The sequence below is a fragment of the Gymnodraco acuticeps genome, unplaced genomic scaffold (assembly GCF_902827175.1).
Source record: "Gymnodraco acuticeps unplaced genomic scaffold, fGymAcu1.1, whole genome shotgun sequence".
NCBI lineage: Eukaryota > Metazoa > Chordata > Actinopteri > Perciformes > Bathydraconidae > Gymnodraco > Gymnodraco acuticeps.
Genome location: NW_022989810.1, coordinates 5,273,620 through 5,282,947, shown reverse-complemented (window position 1 = coordinate 5,282,947; position 9,328 = coordinate 5,273,620). Strand labels below are relative to the sequence as shown.

Below are 9,328 nucleotides of genomic sequence, written 5' to 3'. Positions count from 1 at the left end.
AGTCATTATTCATTTGTTTTAAAGCTCAACAAAGAAGACCTTTGACCGGCACTTTTCTAATTTTGTCCGGAAGATTTCAACTTTAACGGACATGTTGACCGGCGAAAACAAATCTAACTGAAACTCTGCCACCTCGTCCCTTGGAAGAGGCGGAGAGGTGGGTGTTTTTCATCTGGTCTCGTGTGAACGGACACGTCTCGTGTGAACAACACTATTCCCGGGCTGACGTCAGCTCGGATGGAATCTGTATCTGCTCGTTGTAGCCCTGTTTTTAAAATATTTGGGTACGGAGGAAAAGAGAGAGGGTTGTATTCTCTGACACTTGGTGAGTTCCCTGGAACACCGGGGGACACATATTAATGTACAAAAGACATACAAAAGTTCATTTTGCATGATAGGTCCACTTTAAATAAAGCGTTATTAGTTTGTCTGTTTTGCACATCCTCATATTAATATCTTTGGACGTCCTCCACTAACTATGTTTTATTGTAGAGATCACTACAGTATCTTCTTGATATTTTCTATTCTATATTTCTATCATTGACCTTCTACTTTCCCCCCTATTTTGTATGTAGGCTACTCTTAATATTTCATCAAATATAACATATTCAACTAAATATAACGTGTTTTAACCACTAGGTGGTTCGGGTTAAAAAACTGTCAAGTTTACAGTGTTAACACAATAAATTATACTTTCCAGTATAATTTCCAGTTTAGTTTATGACGGATTAATTTTGTTATCCACACATATATTGTTTTGATATTTCAGTTTCATGCTTATGCATTGTACAATGAACCTGTATAGACCTGTAACAGTCAACTGCATGAGGAGTTGGAAAGGTAGTTTCTGAAGATGTTACAAATAACACACATGCATACAATGCCATAATAACTTTTTATTATTAGTTTAGGACACTTATATATGTGTAACATCTGAAGATGTGTAGTGTTATTCATGTTTTCACATAATTTTACAGGATATTGCTATATTATTTCACATATTGTAGTTCTACACCAGAGTTCCCGTTAGAATATTTTTTCGCCGGTCAACATGTCCGTTAAAGTTTACATTTTCCGGACAAAATGAGAAAAGTGCCGGTCAAAGGTCTTCTTTGTTATTTATTGTGCTTTAAAACAAATTGATATGATTCGATATTAAACAAACTAATTATAGTAGATTAACTACATTGTTCAAAAGTGAACAGTAATTTACAATAACACGGGAATAATAAACGGAGCGCTCTCCCTCTCTTGACAGCCCGTCAGTATCATGCGGATCAGTAATGAGTGACCCGACAGTAAAACTAAACATATCTATAACTAGTGTAGGTAGTTTGAGAGGTAATTAAAATAGCTACGTGTGATATTCTAACCTGCAGTGTGTGTTTTGTCTGCTCACCGCTGCAGGTGATTATGCAGAGCTGTGTGTCGACTCGTCAGCAGCAGCTGATCTCTCTCTCCCGCCAGATTAGACTTTACTCGCGTTTATGTCCATATCGATCAGATCCAGCTAGTTCTAGCTAATGATAGGACTACCTGCTTATTAAAATACACCTAAACAATAAGCGTCGCTATGGGTGAGACCACAAAGTATAGCGCAGCATTATGCATTTGTTTACATGCCCACCGGAACCCCGAGGCATTACCAACCGATCAACGCACAATCAACCCATAAAAGGACATCTCTTTCTCCACATTAAGTGTTAGACATTAGAATTGACTATTCCTGTCTGTCACATACTCTTTTGTCTGTCACATAAATGGCGCAAGTTGCGCAACTGATGCGGTATTGTATTGAGCTAAACGGAAATGATTTTGAACGGACACTTTGACCGGAGAGATTTAGATTTGCCGGTCTTCAGCATATTTTACCGGTCGTAGTCCGGTAATTACCGGCTAACGGGAACTCTGTTCTACACATTAATATCTGATTTGTAAAACATAGACAGAAAGGTATATCCATCATTTAATGGTAAGCTATTGAAATTCTGATTCCATAGATGTGTCTCCCATCACCCACAACCCCTGACTATTCTCTCAACTCAGTATTTACATTCTTTAATGCAAAGAAAATCAGTAATATCTTTACAAACTACAAGTCCTTTTCTATCAGCTGTGCACCATTATGGTGTAAATATATCTACCAATTGGATCAAATATAAAAGTCAGCCGAATTAGTGTTGATACTGCAAGGAGACATAATATGTGAAGAGAAATTGAAGATGTGGTTTAATTGCTGATATATTTGTGATCCACGTCATGTATTCAGTTTCGGCGGCATTTCTTCCAGTTTTTCCAGAAGTCTTCTAATCAGGACTCTATAAATAGAGAACTACGGCAGATGTGTAATATTTCATGCAGCCGAACTGTGTATTACAATGCCGTTATGTCATGACGTTCAAAGAGAAAAGCAAGCACATTCAGAATAAAGTATTATTATTTTTATTTTTTTATAAATATTTTCGGATTTCACATCGCATAAACACCATATCCCAACGTGCATTGCGGCTAAAACATCCAATCACCGAGCTTCAACGATAGCTGAGGATTATGGGTAGTTCGATGTTTTAGCCTATCAAAACCTCTGAAAAAAGAAATGTGTCTCTCAGAATCGAAAGGGAAAAACACAAAAGCAGTTACACAATTTAAACCAATTCATGTTGTGTAATTAACAAGGATACAATTATGTCTTTTAGTGAATGAGTACTGCAAATATAGCTTTAAAATCATTTGACAGTGAGGGGAATACGGTTTTATTATGAACATTTTGAGACCGGAAATACTGTTTTCACCCTGTGAGGGTTGATGCTAACTTTACATGGACGCTGCCGTTACACGTTCTCCTGGCGAGACCTCAAATAATCTTTGTAATATCTATCAAACTATAGATCCTACACATCCACTGGACGTGGATTCTAAAAGTACAATATACACTTCTCGCTAGAAATCTAATCAAAAAGCATTTTAATGGCCAAACTATCCTACAATTTAGGATTTTCCAGAGAGGGTTATTTGTGAATATACGACCCTCCGGAGCGTTTGCAGTCAACAGGAGCACTAGAGGTCGAAAACTTTATAACGTGATTATAGGTTGTAATAAGCGCATGAACAATCAACCTATTTGGTCGTAATAAGGGCTTGAACAATCAACCTATTTGGTGTGAGTGTGTGTGTGTGTGTGTGTGTGTGTGTGTGTGTGTGTGTGTGTGTGTGTGTGTGTGTGTGTGTGTGTGTGTGTGTGTGTGTGTGTGTGTGTGTGTGTGTGTGTGTGTGTGTGTGTGTGTGTGTGTGTGTGTGTGTGTGTGTGTGTGTGTGTGCGTGCGTGCGATTAGACATCAACTCGTCTATATTAATGGCTTATACTTGGGGGGCACTGTTAATGGGTTAAGCTGATATTTGGTCTTCAATCCTTTTAGTGAAAGAGAGGTTTTCCATCCCTGTGGACAACATCTGGCACAGAGGTGGACGACTACGCGTTTCCAGATGTACTGACTACCAGTGGAATATGCTTTGTCATCAAAGATGAACTGAATGACAGTGGTGGTGAGTGACGACAATAGACCCTTTTCTCAGCAGCTATGTTGACGTCATAGCAGGGTAAACACAGGTGTAATTGATCAAATGAATTATGGCCCCGTTCTATTTAGTGTGTCACAGCCATTGCAGTGAGACAGCATATTATCAGGGCCCTTGACTGCCTACATCTTAAATTACATCTCTGTTTACCCAGCATGTCAACATGGCTGCTGAGAAAAGGGTCTATTTTACATTTCTCAATTTTATTGTATGCTGATTATCCCCATGCACGTGTCAAGCACACCACACATTTGATTCCTATAAACAATACTATCTTAAAAGGTAAAGTGTTGTTTATAGGAATCAAATGTGTGGTGTGATTGACAAAAATACATAATTTTGTACTTACTTGGGAATCTTGTTGAAAGCCTTGTTCTTAAGCTTTTGCTAGACTAAAAACCACCATTGCCATGTAAGTATTGTTCCCAAATATAGTGCTCTCTTGTGGTCAACGACTTTGGGACTCATACTTGCAATGGAGGTTTTCAGTGGGTTTGTTGTATTTTTGAGAACACTTCACCAGTAGATTGCATAAAGACATGACAAATGAAGATCATATCATTTTAATATTCATATTTAATATCTCTTGTGTGATGACATTATTTTCCAGAGCCATCCTCATCCTCAGCCTCAGGCACAGATACTCTTTCAGTCACTTCGAAAAGCAGCAGTGAAAAGGATTTTTTCAGTGGCACTCTGAAACGCATCAGAAAAGAGGAGGAGGCTTTGCAGGGTCCACAAGCCAAACATGTGAGTACATGTTCAATATGTAATGTAGACCATTGTTTTACATTTTAGTGACGTGTGTCCATCAGTCCATCTGTGTGTCTGTACCAGTAGATTGCTCATAAACCTATACTGCTTACTTAACGGGTGTGATTTTTGTTGTGTTTTGTTTTAAGCTGATAAAACAGATTCTGCGGACCAAACCAGGTGGAAGTGATGTGCTGAAGGAGTATGAGGAAAAAGGAACAATTAATCCTGCCACAAGAAAAGTGATGGTGAACATTCTAGTTGTAGACAGGTGGAGAGTGAGGGGTAAGATTACATTTGTTGTATAGCTTTGCATGAAAGTGTCATGTATGTAGGTTAAGTGTGGATGAAGTTGGTGCAATTGTATTTCTACACAAATTGAGTTAATTAAGTTTATATGTTCTAAAACTAAGTCTATCTTAGACTTAAATGAATTAAATGTAACCACTGACTGTTTTTGCTCTACAGGAGAATCCCTCAGCGACTGACCAAAGTCTGGTGCACTGGCGATTGTTACCCTGTTTCCCTCGCTCCAAGATCCACATGGGAAGACAGGATATGTGAGTTATTCTTGATTATGATCAAAGTAGACTGTTTTAGATGGCTTACATGGTTCTTTGAATGCTGTGGGATTTCTATAACATGCCACTGTATTTAAGAATTCCAGTAGTTATATGCATAGGGTAGTTTCATTCATTTGGGCGGCTATGGCTCAGGAGGTAGAGCGGATTGTCCAATGCAGGGTTGGTGTCCTTCCCCAAGACATTGAACCCCGAATTGCTCCCAATGAGCAGGCCAGCACCTTGCATGGCAGCTACCACCATTGGTTATGTGAATGTTTGTGTCAATGGGTGAATTGGTCAGAAAGGCGGTGGGTTTCTAGCGTGGCGACTGAAGTCCGTTCAGAGAGCGACGCGGCTTCCTGTGAGGTCCAAGGATTCCAGAATAGAAGAGAATGGAGGCCCCATGCTAAGGAGAGAGATAGGCCACTGTGATAATCATCCAGATGAGCAGAGATTTCAAGAGCTCATATCTGTGATGAATCATACAAATGACAGAGAAGTCATAATGAAGAAGATGAGAGACACAATGGAATATAGACAGCGCCTTGTCCACGATCCTGACAGATCCCCCCCCCCACTGTCCTTTCAGTATTCCCGGCTGCTGGACACTAAAGGATTGGTAATATTTTATTATTCCTACTTTTGCTTATTATGAATGTTATTTATTAGTAAATCTATTTTGATACACGTTTTAAGCAACCTTCAGTTAAATGGAGATGATCTACACCTGTGAAATTGGCATTAGTAGTACATTTAAAACCTGATGGTGGTTCTTGCGTTTGTGCTGTATATGTGTTTTAGATTCTCCATCCAAACTACTGGAAAAGTGGCCAACCTCCTTCAAAGCAAAGGTCATCCAACAGGCAGAAAGGCTGACTTCCACACCCTTGCTGAAGCGCTTGTTGTTGTCTGCCAAGAACCAAAGGGCTGATGAACCATCACTGGAATCACCAGGTATGGTTTTAGGAACTGCATTGTCATATCATGTCATATAGCCTATTGTAAATTGTCTATGTGTGGCTGGAGGGAGTGTATGACCACACAGTTGGAGAATGCCAGGGTACAGTGGATTTGGAAAGTATTCAGGCCACTTCACTTTTTCCATACTTTATTGTGTTGTGAGACTTCATGTCTTGTATTTTGCTCGTACAGGCACTATGAACTGTTGGACATTATACAGATGGGTAAAAAAAGAAAGTTGATCATTGTTCTCTTTTCTTACAGAGTGGGACAGTGATATGGCATCCATCCTCCTCCTTCTGCACCTCCTGTCACCCCAGCCTGCGGGAAGGAAGAAAACCCAGAAGATCAGTGTAGCTCAGGCCATTGACCATCTGGTCATATTTCACAAGGTATGTGGCAGGTTTAAGAATGTTAGATCTAGCCACCAGAACTACTACAGAGAGCTGTCACTATGATAAAGTAGGACTAGGCTAGTGCAAATATAAACTATTCCTAAAAACACACTCACATATTACACACACATGCGCATAGTTAGCCATGTAAAATGATAATTTTGCTTGCCTTGTCCTTCAGTCCTGTAGGAGTCTGGATGAGCACCTTCAGAGCCATATCGACAGCCATATCTTCTTGCTTCAGGGACCAGCAAGGAGGCCATCGGCATTTTCTTCATTGTGATCGACAAGAAGCTCATCCCCTGTGAGGCTACTTCCTTAGCAGCAATTGATGAACTTTTTAAGCTTCACTTTGTCTTAGGCACTAGCTATGATCCAGCACTCAAAAGCATGTACACATTTCTGCAAACAACTGTCAACTGTCAACATAGATGTTGACACCACCAGTGAGAGCCCTAAGATCAAGGAACTGAGAACTAGGTTTGTGAGTAATGTATAAGTGTTACATTTGCAGATTATTGCTTGATACGCCTGGATCCTTAACTCGGCACCTTAAGCTTGTTCATGGCTTGTATCCAGGGAAACAGTTTGATTTGATATGCGCTCAGGATGGCTGCTCATTGCAGTTCAAACGTTTTTTAGGTTTTTAGAAAATACTTGAATAAATACCATGATAAGGATGGGGTCATTTCAAGCAATAATCCTTCATTACCAGTCCAACAAGCTGCTGGTCTCAGGGAAGACATTTTACATGTTGGTGATTCTGACATGGATCAAGATTTGCCAAATCAGCAGGCCAGTGGGTCTGGATATTCTATCTTTAAAGACCAGTCTAAAGAAATATGTGCATCTATTATAGCCAAATTACAGGGCAGTGGTGTTGCCAATAGTGTTATATTGTCCGTTGTTGAAAGCATGGAAGAGTATTTTGATGAAGTTCACACAAATCTGAAGGAACAAGTGTTGTAGTGCCTCCTGATAATGCCAGTCGCATCGCAGTTGAGGAAGTTTTCAAAAATGTACATAATTATTTCACTGACTTTAACACAGACAGTAAATGGAGGAAATATTTCAGTGACATGTCTATCAAAATTATAGACATGAATACAAGATGTGAAGATTAAACAGTCATTTTATTGTAATGTTCTTGCAGAAATAACTGTATAACTTATACATTAGCTTCTCAGAAGCAGAACAAAATAAAATAAAATAACTTAAAGGGGCCTGGCTCGCCCTATCATGCTTTTTGGGGTTTTCCCTCAGACAGAGGATGAAAAGAGGCATTTTTTAACATTTGTAAATCAGTTACATCTTCATCCAGACATTTCAAACTGACAACCTCGACAAGAGATCCTTAAAACATTGTCCTACAGTGACATCATGCAAAACTGTGATATGAAGAAATTGGTAAAAAGGCTAAAATGGCAAAAAGATAAAGGCGAGTACGTATATTATTCTGGATTGAACAAAGTATTTGAGCTTAAAATATGTCAACTCCTAGTAAACGACCAACAATTGCTGAACCATACATGGAAACGTTGACCTTTAACAACATTTAAATGCAGTTTTCCAATTCACAATGACATCTGTACGTTTAACTGGTTTATCAAGCATTCAATGAAAGGCCAAATTATAATAGGTGTAGGAGCTCACATTAATACACTGTCAGTGTTAATAAACTAAAAAAAGACAAGGCGATGTGCCTGCAAGACTGCACTCAGGTAAATAAAACATATTACCGGTGCGCAGCAGCTAACCTGCCTGCGAGCCTTCGCCCAGGTCACATTTACACACGGCGCGGCTGAAGCCCGCTAGCACTATTAGCACTAGCAGTATCGCTAGCAGGCTGTCAAATACGCTGCACCGTTTTAGATTCAATGAGTGTCTCGTTTGCAAATGCTTCATTAAGTTGCTTGTGTTACCCCCTTTACAAGCAACTAATTGAGTACATAGATTGCACCTTGCACTATCGCCACTACATTTTTTTAAGTGCACCCAGACCTTCGATCGCTTCGCTTTGTCCGCCATGCCTGCGGGAGTCTCACAACAATAATAAGAGAGCTGTTGAGAGAGATGACGAGTGGCATTTACAGTGGCCAATCAGAGGGGTCTCAAACCGGATATATCAGACGGGATGAGGGTTCCCAACAACCAGAATGGTTTAAAGTTAAACTAAGGAAGTATACGTAACACATACCGATAGCAGCACCGTTTGTCCAGCGGCTTAACGGTATACCGATACCGTCCAATCAGGTACCGGTATTGACTTAGTACCGGTTCTCGATACCCATCCCTAGGTACCAGTCAACGACACTTTCATTTATGTACCCTTCACTAGCAGGAACCACGCCACAACAGTGTGATGTTTGTAAGTTTATTGAAGTAACATGTGAATGATATGAGGGGGGTGAAGGGATGATCTGGGAGGACGAGCTGTGGTCCGTGCAGTGGGAGACTCAGAGTGGGGATTCCGTCTCCGGCATGATCTGCGTGGGCTGATTACGGCCCCCGGACGATACCTGGAATTACAAATGTTAGTATACACAGTATATAAATATGCACGGTTTAAATATAAATGGTGACGGGCAGCGGATGTAGGGATGAGGGATGTAATGATGGAGGGATGTAGGGATGAGGGATGAAGGGATGATGGATGTTGAGGGAAGAAGGGATGGATGGATGTATCGCTCGGTGTGAGTCGGAAGGGGAACTGTATGGGTAGAAGGGAGAGGGAGGGTGGGTTGAAAGGATGGAGACAAGCAGTGGCCGGAAGTTTTGCCGGATATAAGTAGGGGTGGCCGTGGTTCGAGGCGGAGTTTTAGGCGTGGCCATGCTCCTGAACCTATGTTAACAATTTAACCTAATTTCACTAGCAGGAACCACAAAGTTTATTGAATTAACATGTCAATGATATGAGGGGGGTGAAGGGATGATCTGGGAGGACGAACTGTGGTCCTTGCAGTGGGAGACTCAGAGTGGGGGTTCCGTCTCCGGCATGATCTGCGTGGGCTGATTACGGGCCCCCAAAAGAGGCAGGTCTCCCTTGAAAAAGAGATCAACAGAGATGGGGTCGTTACTAAA

At 40.6% G+C, this 9,328-nt stretch overlaps 1 long non-coding RNA gene across 1 annotated transcript; it reads left to right on the top strand.

Annotated features, from left to right (window-relative positions):
- Nucleotides 1–5,765: 5,765 nt before the first annotated feature.
- On the top strand, nucleotides 5,766–6,582 carry LOC117553992. Its single transcript, XR_004570208.1, has 3 exons — nucleotides 5,766–5,846; nucleotides 6,117–6,244; nucleotides 6,429–6,582. It is a non-coding gene; the product is annotated as an uncharacterized LOC117553992 (long non-coding RNA).
- Nucleotides 6,583–9,328: the final 2,746 nt, after the last annotated feature.